Below are 15,766 nucleotides of genomic sequence, written 5' to 3'. Positions count from 1 at the left end.
CATCAGCACCCTTGGAATGTACACTGTCTACACAACAGACAGTTCGCATTTCAAGGGTGCTGGGCAGGAGGACCCCTGCATTGCCCATGGCATGGATAGTGCAGGGGCCGCCATGAGTACTTGTTCTCCACCAGCCTTTTCATGGTAGTCAGACCACCATGAAAAGGATGGTGGAGAACAAGGTTGTAATGAGCAGGGCGGCGACGACTTAAGCGCCGCCCTGGCTGATTACAACCAAGAACGCCAACGACCTGTCAGGATCTGAGATCCTGGCTGAGACGGCGGTCGGTTGACGTGTCCGCCCGCCCACCTTGTAATGTGGCGGTCGGACTGCCTCTGCGAGGCTGGCTGTCCCAGGACGGCCAGACTCGTAATCGGGCCCATTATTTCTGAAAGGAACAACTTAAATGATAATTAATTTCCAATATTGCAGCTGCACAGTCGAGTTACTCATGCAGAGTTTTACCAAATTCAAATGTGTTATTTTTTTTTTTTTTTTTTTTTTTTTGGTAAAGCATAAAGAAATTGCTGCACCATTTTATTTACATTAGAAACACTTTTAAACCTTCAGTTGCACTGAATGCCAAGAGGGGAGTTACTATAAGAGTCCGAATGTTTTAGGAGGACTCACATTGTAGGAAACTTTTGCAGCTTAGGTTCAACTTGGTTGTATGCGCCAAATCAAGCATGTATTTTAATTGTTTACCGATGTGGAATTTAACAAGCTATTTTGGCATTGCAGAGTTCGTTCTATTGCATTTCGCAGGTGTTGCATTGGGAAAAAGTTATGCATTTTCAGAACGTAGTCTAGCAAACCATGAAAGGGCATAAATATTTCCAAAAACATATAGTGATGTTGATCCACAATACAATACGATGATAAATAAAATTTTCATTAAAGGATCAATAAGAATATAATGTTATTTTAAAACATTAAGAATGCAGATGCTATTACTATCCTGGCCAAGAATAAAAATGAAAACGCCATCGATCAGATAGCTTGCGTCAAACTCACAACCAGTCCTCTTTCCATGAATCATAGTGCAAAGGCTGGGCCCACATCATAGAAACCAGGACATGTAGATTATTAATTATGGCATCTCTGCGTTTTATAAGTTACCTAATATTATGTAGAATGCTAAGGAGTCCAACCACGGCTATCAGAAGAGAACACCTAAACATGTTGCATTTATACAGTCAAGTTATAATATGGTGCCACCCTAGTCTATAATTTCCTTATACTATTTTATACAGAATATAGGTAGTCCATCACATTTTTTTATGGGTAAGTATAATTAATGTTGACTATTTTAATGGAAAGTACAAAAAAAAGGAAATTATTACAGTTGAAGATTTTCTGTCGAAATTAATTACCAACAAATTACAGGGGTTGAAATGAACCCGCTGGAACTTTCTTATCAAGAGCTAAATGATTGTTTAGCCTTCTTTGAGTGCACTTGTTTTTGGGACTAGATGCTCAGAGAGATACAGCTATCTTCCTGCGGTCACATGAAGTGGACAAGAAGAGGACCCCAGGCTTGATTTGGAGAATTCTGGTTCCTCAAGACCACATCAGTGGAGAGAATGACAGTTGTTACATTGCATTACTTTACGTCTTTGAATTTTACAGCCTGTTTCTTACCAGATCGCATGTCTTTGCAAGATGCTTTGTATTTTTTATAAATTGCATTATTTTAAAAGTAAATCTTTACATATAGTTGCAAATCAAAACTGAAACTGTGAACATAAGATGTAAATTTCCATCACAATATATTTTCACCTTTTTTTAAATGAAGTATAATGCTCCACCTTTGTCTACAATGATGGAGATTGGATCTCCTAACGTTCGACGTCATCATATAGTTAAAAATGAAGCAATACATTTAACATATGCTTGTCAATTAACAGTGTATATATGTTTGTTAAAAAATTAAAACATCTATTATAAAAAAAAAAATTATACAAAGCAATGACCACCTGAGTAGACGTCTGACTCAACAGAAGGGAGGGGACACAACAGTGCCATATACCTTTTGAAAAGGCTAAGCACCCCCCCGCCCCCACACACAAAATAATCAACAAACATTTATCATAAGCTAGGCTAGGAAAAATAAGAAAATGTACTACTTGCACGCGCGCGTGTGTGTGTGTGTGTGTGTGTGTGTGTGTGTGTCTATATATATATATATATATATATATATATATATGTGTGTGTGTGTTATCAAGATAAACCTACATCTTACAACAGCCACTGACTAGAAAAATATGTACCTCTAATAGCAGAAGTATTCCTGAACCTGAAGAAAAATCTGAAAACTAAAAATCTTGATATTGACAGGTGTCTAAAATGTAATTATTTCACAATGATTAAAATAGTCTTTGGAAGAATTTACAATTAACAAAACGTTTTTTAAAAGATTGTACGCAGAGAAGATATGTTTACTAATACAAACTATTTTTCAGCAGAAAAAATATAAAACATTAGCAAATATTTTTACTAAACACATTTCCGGAGAACCAGAAAGAAGGATATCACTTCAAGGAAATCCTACACCAAGCAAATAAAAGAGAAAAATAATACTGCAATGATGAACCCAAGGTAGAATAGAAAAACAGTGAAAAGAGCATAGGTATATGACACATCATTTATTTAAAATAAATATTAATTGTAAAATATTTTTCCAACAGAAAAATAAATAGTGGAGAATTCAACCTGCTTAATATGTTTTGCCTATGAGGAGAAACGAAACAGGCTTTTTAGGCTTGACTATGTTTTTATTGCAGGGATAGATGGGATGAACTCCAGGCTCCCTAAAAGTGTTTCAACTGTTTTTCTGGCTGTTGCAGGGGCAGAGCAGTTACTCAGGAGTACTTTGTTGAAAGGACCTCAGAACTAACGGCCCAGTTATGATCTGGCAGTCTGAAGACCACCCGATTTGGGGTGGAGGTTGGACCGCCGTGGCTGTGGCGGTCCTACCGCCACATTACGAGATTGGTGGTTGGTGTTGCCAAAAGACCGCTGGTTCAACCATCATGAAAAACATGGCGGAGAACAAGAGCAGGGTGCCACAGGGGGACCCCTGCAATACCCACGACATTGTTGTGGGCAGTGCAAGGGCCCCACTCCCCAGCACCGTCGGAATGCGCACTGTCTGCTGTGCAGACAGTGTGCATTCCGAGGATGCTAGTGGGGCCCCTGTGCTACGGCATCGGACTCACCTCCATGTGGAGCAGAGTCCAATGCCGCCGCATATTTTCCACTGGGCTGAGCGGCAGAAAACTTGGTTTCCACCAGTCAGCCCAGTGAAAAACTCCTAATAGGGAAGGTGGGCAGACCCCCAGCTCCGCAGCAGTCTCCTCCCCATGGGTCTGGTGGGCTGGTTTGCTGACCACCAAACTTGTAATCAGGCCCATAATCTTTGTTATTGCCCTAGAAATTGCAGTCAGAGAAACTGTTGAAAAAGTAACAAAACGTGTGGCGCTATCACTTCTAGTGAGCTTTTTGTTTTTGTCCTGAAAGAAGCATCGCTGCTGATGTAGCTGAACAACTGCAGTGCATCCTCAACTATAAGAAATGGAAAACAGCAAGTGTGTAGGGATCTCTCACCCGTCTGGACACCTTTGCAGCTGTTACGTTGAACTCCTTCAACTAACATTGTCGAATGGTCCTTTCATACTATATTAAAGCCAAGACCTCCAAAACATATACTAACATTTTTTAAAGCATGTAACCTCATCAGCCCCAAAAAGAAACAATATCTGTACGGTGGATGGCAGTTTCAAATGTGTCTGTCCAGTAAGCCAAATATATCCCATACACTGGGGATCTAACAGCAGTAACATGTCCCTAGTGTATAGGATACCATCAAAGGTTTGTATATGAGAAACCAACAAAGTAATCCCATGGAAAATATTAATTGACTTTGAATTGGCAACAATAAAGGTGATCAAAAGCATCTACCCAGATACTCAAATTCAGGGCTGTTTTATCTATTTTTACTCAGCAATCTGGCATAAAAAATAAAAAAAATCACACCAGAAGGCCAACAACCACCATGGTCGTGGGCAGTGTAGGGGTCTCTCTGTCGCCCCAAATCTGCCTTTCGGCCAGCCTTTTCATGGCGGGACCCACCATGGAAGGGCTGGTGGAAAGGAAAGTCGTGATCAGCACGGTGGTGCCGAGCTTGGCACAGCTGTGGCTGACCACAACTTTCAGCGGTGCCAACCCATCGATATCTCTGATCCCGGCGGTGGTGGTGGTCTCCTGATGGTCTGACCCCCAGGATCATATTCTGGAGGCCGGACCGCCACTAGGAGTTTGGTAGTCCTAGGACCTCCAAACTCTTAATCAGGCCCTAACTTCTTACTGACTTGAAAAAAATTACAAATTAAAAATTACTGCACTAATCATTACGAAATTACAAGTCATGTACTAAAGTAAAAATTGAAAAGAAATATGTTATATAAAATTACATTTAGAAGTATTCAACCTTCGTTAAAGAGACCGGGGTGTGCTTGTCCAGTGAGACCTCCGACACCCAGCTATCTTCCTGTAAAGCCCAAGTGCCTCTATCTATCAAGCACTGCAACCCATGGTCAAAAACACCTAAAATCCAGAAAACACATCAGCAAAATACCCACTCCAAGAAAAGCTAAAAATAAAGGTATTAAAGTGTTTTTGTCAGTAAAGACCATGGGATCCCATTCCAAAAAGAAACTTGTTAATTCCATTCATTTCCTCTGTTCAAGATCCATTTCATCTTAAACACATCAACCAGTGAACTGCCCCGGGAAATACAAAAAAATGCAGAAAGTATATTGTATTTGTTGTGGGACCCCCACTCCTCTGCCCCCACCAAGCAAACTCCTTGAAATCATTCTGCTCCTTAATACAAATTCTGAAACTTTTCAAAACCAAAAAAACACCACTGAAAATATGAATGCTACAGGGAGGCTATAGAAATTAAGGGAGGGGGGAGTTGTTTGTCAGGGAAACCCTGACACCTCCCCTTCCTTTAAAATCCAAGTACCTCAAACCCATCCAGCTCTTCAGTCTAAGATTCAAATAATCCAAAACGGGAAAAACAAGATGAAAAAGGCTTTTGGAAAAATGAAGGTGGTAGGGTGTAACCCAATCTACCCTTTAAAAAAAAAAATTATAATAATTAACTTCGTCCTCTACATGTCCAGATGAGCACTCAGGAACTTATTTAGAGTTCAGTGGTTGGGATCAAAACGTAACAATATCCCATCCACAGTATTAGAGGCTATAATACAGTTGTAATTCAGCGGATGAGACATCTGTCACATTTGTGATGGAGTATCCTATCTGCCAAACTCTAAGAAATTTGGCATTTTTTTGTTTTTGTTTACAGGTTACCGAACTCATGGCCTAATGTATCACTTTACCCACCTTTCCCTGCAACAAACAAACCTCAAAATACTGCTTAAAGGTTAAAAATAAATCAGTTTCTTACCTGACTGAAGCAGTAGCATCCGTCCATCCTAGACCAGATGTTCCACCGTAAAAAGAAACAGACGCAACACTTCCTGTGGAAGATAAAATGGTGGTCAAATAAAGAGGAAAAGACTCTACTCCAAATTAAAATAAATTAAAACCTTCAGTAGAAAAGGCAAAAGTTAATAAATTGTACATAGTGTTACATTAAAAAAAACAAAAAAAGAAGAATTGCAAATATGTTTACTCTTTTTTAAATTGTTTAATAACTGATAGATTTCTATTAAATTTGTAAATAATTTTACGTTTAAACTTTCTTAAATTATTTGTGTATTGGAAAAATATTGCTTTATGCACTAGAATTGCCATAACGTGTTCACAAAAATGTTTAAATATTTTTTTTAATGTATTTATAAATGTCAATAAATAAAATACATTTTTAATGAAATGTTAATGCTTCAATTATTTTGACTAACATCTGCTTAAGAATGCTAGTGATATTTTTTTTTAATTTGCCATTTTTATCATGTGGTTTCAAAAAGCTTTTAATGTATATATCACCAATTATAAAAATAAAATTGTTCATTTCTGTACAATCCTAATTACATTTTTATTTTTTAAATATACTGATTACCTTATTATGCAGTGTAATGACATGCAATGTGATATTTGCCACGATGTAAAACCACTGCCCTAAATGTATGATGTAAAGCCAAAGTAAAATTTGAGCATTCTGTGAAAAGTGATGCATCCAGAAGATGACATCTGTGGAAATCATTACTTGAGCACACCTCAATGATCCATCGTAAACATTATGTTCCACTTTGTAATGCACAGTGGATGTGGTTTTTCATACTTCTTATGTTCACCACAAAAGTAATTGTGACAAGTAATTACCAGATGTCTTAGGTTTCTGCGAGCTTAAAGGGAATCAGTTTTCAGGCAGTCGGCACATCAACAAGATGCTTATTACACGGTAGTGAAGTGATGGGTGTTGACAGAAAGCTTTAGTGACTGCTGCACATCAGTGGGGAGCAGTGGTTGCTTGGGTGTCTTGCGGGTGCTGGTGAAGCCCTTAGAGAACAGTTTGGTTGTTGCAGAAGTCACTTTAAACTGGGCATTGTTCACATCTTTGAAGGGGATTTACAGGACAAGTGTCTGACAGGGCAAGTGCATTAGCAGACATCCTTATATAATTGTTTATTTATTGAGCTCACAGATATACTGCAGTGGGTTTCTTGCCTCTGTATTAACAAGGGGTGATTGTAGAGTTCTAAGTGCAAAGAGGGTTGGAGTCAGGTCTTGATCTTTTTCCTAAACAGCGTGAGAGAGCTGGTGCTCATGGTTTTAGGCATCATTCTAGCCTCAAAGAGTAACTAGTGTAGTTTACTCCCTAGATTAGTAGAAGAGCTAAGTGTTGTCGTGCCCATCATCAGTCTTGTAGTAGCATCACCAGTCCTGCAGTAACTTTCGCTATAATCTGTATTTGAGAGAGATGACCATTGAGCACAGTTCAATAGAGTGCGTGTCCATAATGCTTGTTGGACATGGCCAATGCCGAAAGAGCAGATCGATGATTCTGGCTGTTCATATGTGAGCACTATGAGCATCTTGGCACTTGGAGATGATAAAAAGAGAGCACTGATATTGCACGCAGTAGTTCGACCTGATTCCTATCTTATCGCAAATGACCTGAATCATATGCCCGAGCTTCTGGGCTCGTTCTTTGACATACAAGCGCTGCTACATACATGCTTAGGTAGATATGATAATGCTGGTTTTTTTGGTCTTCGTTGAGAGATACTCACCAAACGTTATTCCCAGATTTCCTGCCGAGTTCCAGGAGTAAAAACAAAACTCCAAAAGCAGGAAAAACACACATAGTCGCTCACTAACACGCAAGCTTACACTCTCTGTGTATGTGATGCCACTTATGGTGGGTAAATATTTCTGATATTTTCACAAGTCGTCCCTTCAGCACCCCATTCCCTCACATCCTGATTGTAATAGTACACACTCTGGTGTGGTGCATCAACAACTGGGTAAATTGATCGGCAGGAATTTCTATTCCGACATCTGTATATCTAAGTAGCCTTTTCAATAGAACTGGCATGTGGAACAGGGTGTGTGGGACTGATCTGAACACGCTACAGCTTGTGTGGTTGAGGTTGAGCCTCGGAGAAGTTCCTTGACATTTGGGAGCATCGAGAAGGCACAAAGAGCACAAACTGCTTAAAATCCTACTTGGGGTGGTTTTCCACTGGCAGGAAGTAAAAGCAAAATCCAAATAATATGTAAACGGGTGAATAGGTCGCTTAAGTGATGAGCCACAAAGTTATAGAGCCAAAAACCCTTAATTCCCAAAGGGCAGCAAGAATTGGAAAACGGACTGTGGAAAACCTCAGACTAAGAGCGGAGGGAATGCTCCATCTCAAATATGACGGATATTCCATTTGCCGCATTACAGTCCCCAAAGGATAGAATGGGAGTGTAATTTGGCGGACGAGATATCTGTCTCTTTTGTGACAGAGTATTCCTCTCCACTAAGATCTAAATCAGGCCTTAAGACCATGATCATGAGTCATTCAGAATAGACAAATTTACCAGAAATGGTAATTGTACCCTAGAGTGTGTTATTGATCAGATATGGTAAATACCTCCTACTCCAAGTTTGTGATGGGAAGGTGTGGAATCTCATTTTACTACACTGAACTCCTTGTGTTGGATTGTCCAATTGTAATTTCTGCAAGGTTTGCACTGGCGTTACCTGTTATGAGAAAATTGTCAAAATGCATTTTTTACTGCAAAACTCTGAATTCCATTTCCTGTGCAAGGCATCAGAATGTTCTTATTTCTTAGTCCAGGCCTACATGTGCTCTTCCTGTCTTGCTACAAAATATGACTTAACTGAATGAGCTGGTGGCCTTTTTAGGGTTGAGCGCAAAGGCGCTCCATCCCTGTTGTAATCTCCCTTTTGGCTTTTAACTACACCCATGTCACACCCGTCACTTTTATTGGTTCGTGGGCTTGACTTTTAAAATCCGCTTGATTTCATTAGTGAAAGGCATGCAAATGTCATGACTTCTGGTGTTTAGCCCTCCTCGAGCACACCGACCAACTACTGAAAACATACTAGGCTCCATGTTTTCAGCCTGGTTTCTGGACTACTTTATCTTTTTATTTTCCACGCAGCGCGATCGTGCTGTGTTTTACATAGCGTGATCGCGCTCATTTAAAAAAAAAAAATTGTGTGCAAGAAAAGTCCAGTTTTGAGTTTACAATGCTAATAGCTCTAACTCGAGCAAATGTGAGACCCGTTGCATTGCAAATGCTTGTTTTGTTCTTAATTTGTAAATTAGGCATATATGTACCACTAGTTCATCAGAGAGTATCCAAGCATGTGAAATATTTTATTTTAATATATTTGAGATGTGTGAACTCTGGCATAGTGGTGGCTCTTTGTTGATCATGGAAAGATTTTTTGTAAAGTAGAAAGATTTTTATTAAAAACAAATAAGAAATACCCTATAGCCAGTTACCACATTAGAAAAATAATTGAAATATATATGTAATACATTTTAAACAAACCGTGCTAAAAAGTAACTGAATTAAGGTAAGTATGTGGAAAATAATTGATTGCATCCCTATGTGAGATTATGATAAAATGCAATTTGCGGTTTAAATGAAAAGGTGCTTACTCTGTTGCAGAGCTGATTGAGGTAAAGTTCTGCTAAGTAAGAGCGAAGCCCTGACTTGTTGCACTGCGTTGGTGTCTGGCCACGGGTCTCACCACTGAGAATTTACCCTCGTCCTCCCCCTTCCATGGTGGACTTTTCACTGTGTGTGGGGAACCTGGCCTGAAGATGGGTGCTGCAGTGTGGGGTTTCATGGTTGGTGTAGAATGCTTGTGTGCCCATGTTAGATATTGTAATGGCCTGGATGTGCACCCGCGTAAATAAATTAACTCAGGTTCACGACACCTGAGAGAGTTGAAATCCACTATTACTGCGTAAGCCACCACAGTTTTATCTTCCTGTCAAATTGTAGGTGATAAAGAAGACCACAACAATTCAAATTGGATTTTAAATAAAATGCCTGCAATATTATTATATTTAAAAAATGCATTGACGTACGGTTTAACTTTGTGGCTAAAAGTTACCCACAAGAGTGGACATCTTGGAAGATGGCTGAAATTTGCAACCTTAGACCGTCAAAAAGGAGTAAAGCTCGCAGTTATAGATGAACACAGGGGAACTAGGCACCTCTGACAGTCTGCTCCACCATGCACTCCCATGTGTTTTCTAGTGGGCGGCCCTGGAGGGAGGAGCCTGGGCCCCATAGCAGATAGCCAGCCTTGGCCTCTAGGCACCCCACTCCCCCATTCTTGTTAGATTAATATTCACTCATTTAACATTACTGAAGTCATTCTGAGATCTAAGATTGGAAAGCAGGAACCGTCATGCCCACCTCAAGGCATTATTATATTGATAACTTGTTCTGTAGCGCTTTATAAACACACGACTTCTGCATTTTCTAATCAATGTACATAACGGAAGTTTGTGTAACCTGGTTTATAGTACTCAATTTACCCACTTGGGAAGAAGGGAGTCTTGAGAGAGCCATGCTTAGATTGGTACCCTTGACCTCAAGAAAGCATTGTATCAGTGGCAAGCATTCAGCTGACTAAACCAGGCTCTCTGAATTTGTTATCAGGTGTACCATGTTCCAGACCACATTTTCTTTCTACAAATTATCATAACCTAGACATTTAGTTGATTTCCTTGTGTTAACGTGCGGCGGGACTTCATGTCCCAGTTTGCTTTGTACTGTTAAATGGAAGAAGAGGACAGAAACCTCCTGCCATTGAGGACATGGAGTGATCTGATGACTTATTGGCTGGCCTTTCAAGCCTCCTAGCTATCCCTAACTTACTTTTGCTAGAATGCCTGAAGGAAACCAAGGTGACGATTGGTGCTGTGTGAGGGGTAGGTGGGAAATGTACCTACACATGCTGCAGCTGCAGGCTTTGCACGGCCAGTGGTTGGCTCGTGACTGGTGACGAGTCAATGTTTGTGTAAAACGAGGCACAGGATGTTAATATCCAACTTTGCACCCACTATGGCCCTTGCTATTGCAGCCCTTGCTTCTCTATTTAGGATTGTTGAAATCTCTTGAGGTCTTTTGTGCATTATTATTCATAGAGCTGCACTGACCTCCTGGTTGGTGTCTGCTGCCCTCCCCAGCTCCCCTGGCGGCTGCTGCTGCTGCCTCTGCCTCTTGCTTGGGACGAACTGACTCTCAGTTCAAGGCTTTTCCTCCACCCGCAAGCTCGTCCCTACGCCTCATCCCTGGTTGTCTTGTGGCCATCACAAGTAAGTATTTTTCTTTTCTTCTCTCTGTCATTCCTTCACTCTTGCATTTTCTGCCTTTCTCTACTATCATTTGCCTTTTCTTTTCTTCTCTCTGTCACTATTTCACTTTTGCATTTTCTGCCTTTTTCTTCTATCACCCTCGTTTTTCCCTAGTGCTTTTTCCTCCCCCCTCTTCCTCAGCCGCCTCCACCTGTGAAGCACCTTCCCTGCCCTCATGCCTCCCAGCTGACTGCTCTCCCCGCCCCCTTCCCCTTAATGGCGGCCGCATGCTCTAGCACGCCAAAGACTCACCTCTGGCAAGCCCGTCTGTGCCCGTCCACGCCTGGACTGCGCCCACCCCTCCCCGAGCCTTGAGACCCTTGCGAGTGAATAGCTGCGCTTTATAAACATTGATTGAAAGCTGGTTTACTTGCTTTCTCATGGTAGGTTCGTAGTTCTGAAGCGCAGCTGCGTTCATTATGCTTCATCTCCTTAGCTCACCACCCTCCTTACACCATGTTACATACTCTTGCTTACCGCTGCTGTCTGCACTTGTGGATTCTCTTCCTGTTTCTGGCATTTGTGCTTGTTTGCAGTTCCTTGAGGTTCTCAGAGGTAGGTAAAAGTTAGTGTGGTGGCACTGCTCAACCTACTTAAATGAGGTTAGAATATTAATGATGGTGTTGCTAACAATCATAGTAGTCATAATGATGCTGGAGCTTAAGTAGTTCCTACTGTACATTCTAATAATATTGCAAGCATCCTATAAGTGCTGAGACCATATAGAAGAACAAGGAGACGTTCTCTGACCATAGAGAGAACCCAGAGGAGTTTCTTGACCAAATGAAGGAACAAGGAGGAGTTTCTTGACCATAGAGAAGAACACAGAGAAGTTGTTAAAGAGGGACATGGAAACGATCTGTGACCATATAGAGTAACCTGGTGGAGTTTCTTGACCATAAAGAGGAAAATGGATGAGTTCTGTGAGCATAAAAAGGAACACACAGGGGTTTAGTGACCATAAGGAGGAACATGGAGGAATTCCCTGACCATATGAAGGAACGCGGAGGAGTTTCTTGACTATATGAAGGAACAAGGATGAGTTCTGTGACCATAAAGAAGAGAGAGTCTGGGTTTGTTAATAAAAACCATGGAACTGTGAGTTGTAGTAGCCTTAGGTATGGCAGTGGGTATTCTGATCTTTATAATATACACTCACCATCAGCCTTTCTGCAACCTACTTTTAAATAACCTGAATATAGGAATCTGCTGGTAAAATATACACACTAATATGCAACTTGTAACTGGTTGCAAACCACATCTTATGTTTTAGCCAAAGTAAAAATCTGATGGTGGTTCAAAATGTGTGGAAGCAGGAAGACAGATTCCATCTTTCTTGTGGCGAACCCCGCCAGTGTAACAGATAAACATTCTGCCATAACTGTTTCTTTTTTATCCAGAGACGGAATTTTCATAGGTAAATAATGAAGACTGATATCTCAAAAGCTATTAATCTATTTGATTGATTAAACAGCAGTTATGATTGATCTGTCTTTCAAACTGTTGGTGGCTCTGGCAGCAGGCAGAGCCTAAAGTAGGCTAGGCCTCAGATCTCTTAGTAATTAGAAAGTGGCATTTAAACGGTGCCACTGAGGCGTATATTCATGTCCTTCGTTTCACAGTCAAAACACTGATCAGTTTCTCAACAATAACTGCAGACACCCTTGAGGTTATGCATGTCAGCAATTCAGTCCTTGCTGACAGCTCAGATGGTTTACTTCACTTTGCATTCCCTAAGATTATCAGCTTTTTCAGTTGCATCTAGTTTTTTTCAAGCGCAGTGTGGCTCTTGTGTTGTGCATTGAGTGGCCTCCAGGTGTCTGGGTGAGTTCAGGTTCTACGGAGGGTGCTATGACGGGACACGATTGGGCGGTCTGGTGCTGCCGGTGAAGGCAGTGCGCGTTTCTCCCAGTGCCCGCCATTTGTCCATAAAGGTGGTCGTACTACAAGCACGTCCAACCATTGGCTCTCCAAAGAGCACAAGGAGCGATGGTCACCTATGTGCCAATTGTAATTGTGAGAAAGTGTGTGAAGGAGATCCACAGCTGTGGAAATGGGGACAGTGCCAAATGAAAAGAAAATGCAGTGTTTACAGCTGACAGGTGTGTGAGCGGGGGCTTGATGAAGAAGAAATGGAAGGAAGTCCCTGCGGGAGGCTACAGTGAAAAGCAGTGTTTAAAAGGAAAGATGTGTGTTGTATGAAGGTGGAGGATTGCCGAAACATGTCGGGAGCAAAACGGTGTTAGTGTCTAACAGTGGAGGCTGCATAGGAAAGTGGTGTGTGTGGTGGGGTGGAGTTGTGAATGAGACACCCTTGAGATAACTGTGGCTGCCTGCTTTGCACGCAGGGCGACAATTTGGGCAGGCAGCGGCTTAGTGCAGAATTTCCATGACCAACTGCACACCCTTCTATCCAATTTACCTCTTTCATAGGATGGTCGTGCCTGGGAGAGGGGTCACATTGTGAGAGGAAGGCCAAATCTCTTCAGCGATATCACTTCTGGGGTAACAGTTTCGCCTTTATATGTAGCACCGCTCCACGAGTCGTCCTTTTTGGGCGATTCAGTACTGCGAAATGTAACGTTTACTGAACTGTCTCATTTTCAGAATTGAAACATTTTCAGTACTAAATATTCCCAACAAAATCGTAATTACTGATTTACTAGATACTGCTAACAAGCATTGGCAAAGCCAATAGCTTGGGCGTGTGTAAAGGTATATCCATTGTTGGGTTTGTCTGAATACAATAACTGAAAACTCACAAAGAGGCCCCCAAATACTATTCAGGTGGCAGGAGGTGTAAAGCCCGGTATTTTAGCTTACATGTTTTAAGCCATGCCCTTAGGCCAGGCCTTCCAGCAAGATTTCCCAGTTTGCCTTCTTTGGTCATGCCTCTTTTGAATACACCTCACTTTTTCCATCCCACTTATAGCACTGGCTATCAGAGGTAAGTGGTGGTGTCAAGAAGCAAACACCCTGAGCGTCATTGTTAATCTGATATAGCGTGAAACCCACTGGTGAAATAAAAAAGTCTGTCACTGACAACTACTCGTGTGAAATATAAATTTATCTCAGCCAGAGCTACTCTAACGACCACTTGTCATCGTGCACTGCTTCTCCCTGATAGGAAGGAGTCTCCCCAGACCGGCTGCTGACAGGGATGGCAGGGATGGGTGGTGGTGGTGGAGCTCCACTTGTGGTCACCCTCTTACCCCATTGTGTCTGTGGAGTCCAAGGTCAGTGGAGGACCTCTGCTCCACGCCCTAGGACCGTGATATCCAGGCCAGGTGTCATGTCTGCTCTGACGTCAGAGAAGGGATAAACAGGGTTCAGACTCTGTGGCCACACAATTAGCTCTCGCCCAACGAGACATTTAGGGACTGGCAGTTAATCAGTAATTACGGATTTATGGCCTCATTATGAGTTTGGCAGTCCCACCGTGGGACCGCCAAACTCACGGGGAGGATTTCACGCCATGGCGGAGGCTTTTCCCCCTGCCCTATTACAGTGTTTCCACCGGTCTGATTGGTGGGAACATTGAAATAGAGTGTTCTTGCCGGTCAGACCAGCAGGAACGGCGCTCCAAGATAGCATTCAACTCTCTTAAATGGACCCGAGTGCCATCTTGCAGCATGGGGGGGCACCAGCACCCTTGAAATGCACACTGTCTGCAAAGCACAGTGCGCATTCAGATGGTGCTGGGCAGAGAGGGGCCCTGCACTGCCCATGCTGTGGGCATGGGCCGTGCAGCAACCCTTCTGTGACCCCCAGCACAACGTCTCGGCCAGCCTTTCCATGTCGGCAAAACCGCCAAGGAAAGGCTGGCGGTGAGGGGAGTTGGAATCCGCCAAACATGCTGAGTTCAGTGCCGCCCTGGCTGAGTACAACTCTGTATGCCGTCGGGAACCATGATCTAGACGGGGACAGCGGTCCGCTGGCAGGTACAACCACCAGGTTTGTAATTGGGTGCTCGGACTGCACGCGGCGGTCTGACTGTCAGCGCAAGTGAGGCGGTCCTCGGACACTTGTAATGAGGCCCTTAATATATAGTGATAGCGCTAATAGTGGGGTCGGTGATGATGTGGGATGGTGAGAGCCAGTGCTGTCATGGTTGTTCCGCTGGTATGTGCACCCAGCCGCCTGTTGAATTTAGACTATTTGCCCCCCCACCCGCCCTTTTCACAGACCCTGAGCCCAACTCTGGAAGACCTATAGTGTTTGGTGTTATGTGCTGGGCACACATTCCCAAGCTTTAACCCATGGTGACAAAATGCGGGGCCCCGCAGTGGGCCCCCTGACAGCCAGCCCATGCCAGCGGGTGGCAGGGTTGGGGCAGAGGTCTGTGGTGGGTAGGGGGGGGATAGGGCCTGCTCGTTGGCCCGCACACGGATTTACTGCAAGCGCTTTTCAAAGGCGGACACCGGACGGTAAACGCGGCGCTGTTACTCATTATCTCTTAATGAGACCCGAGCCCCTTGTAAAAAAACACACCACATCTGGCTCCCATCGCAGCGTGTCCATTCGTGCTCTCCGTAAATGTCCTATTAATTTATTTATTTATTTCTGCGGACCACATGTCGTAGGCCGCGCGCCAGCCGGCGCGCTCTTCCTTTCCCACGCGCCTTTTACGTTACAAACACTTTGCATTGGTGCTAATAGGAGACCAACTGCAATCTGTATCATGTCTTTGGCCTGCGTAATTACTAGAATCGTTCGCATCAGCGCAGCAAACAAAAGACGAAACATTGCAAAAAATACATCACGTAGACGTGGCTTGGAAAATATGTAACTTATTCAATACATTTTTACAAAGGAAACGTGGTTTTGCCTTAAATGGTTAACTATTTATTTTTTTTACTATTTTTCTGTTGATTTAATAAAAAAAAAATGGAACATA

General features: G+C 42.5%; 1 protein-coding gene across 2 annotated transcripts in view; it reads left to right on the top strand.

Annotated features, from left to right (window-relative positions):
- PHF19 (PHD finger protein 19) overlaps positions 1 to 15,766 on the top strand; it is a 162,974-nt gene that overhangs the window by 89,070 nt on the left and 58,138 nt on the right. The gene's annotated exons all lie outside the window — the stretch shown is intronic.

This window comes from Pleurodeles waltl, chromosome 6, assembly GCF_031143425.1.
Source record: "Pleurodeles waltl isolate 20211129_DDA chromosome 6, aPleWal1.hap1.20221129, whole genome shotgun sequence".
In the NCBI taxonomy this organism is placed as follows: domain Eukaryota; kingdom Metazoa; phylum Chordata; class Amphibia; order Caudata; family Salamandridae; genus Pleurodeles; species Pleurodeles waltl.
The sequence above is the reverse complement of the archived record's forward strand: the minus strand, read 5'-3'. Positions and strand labels throughout refer to the sequence as shown.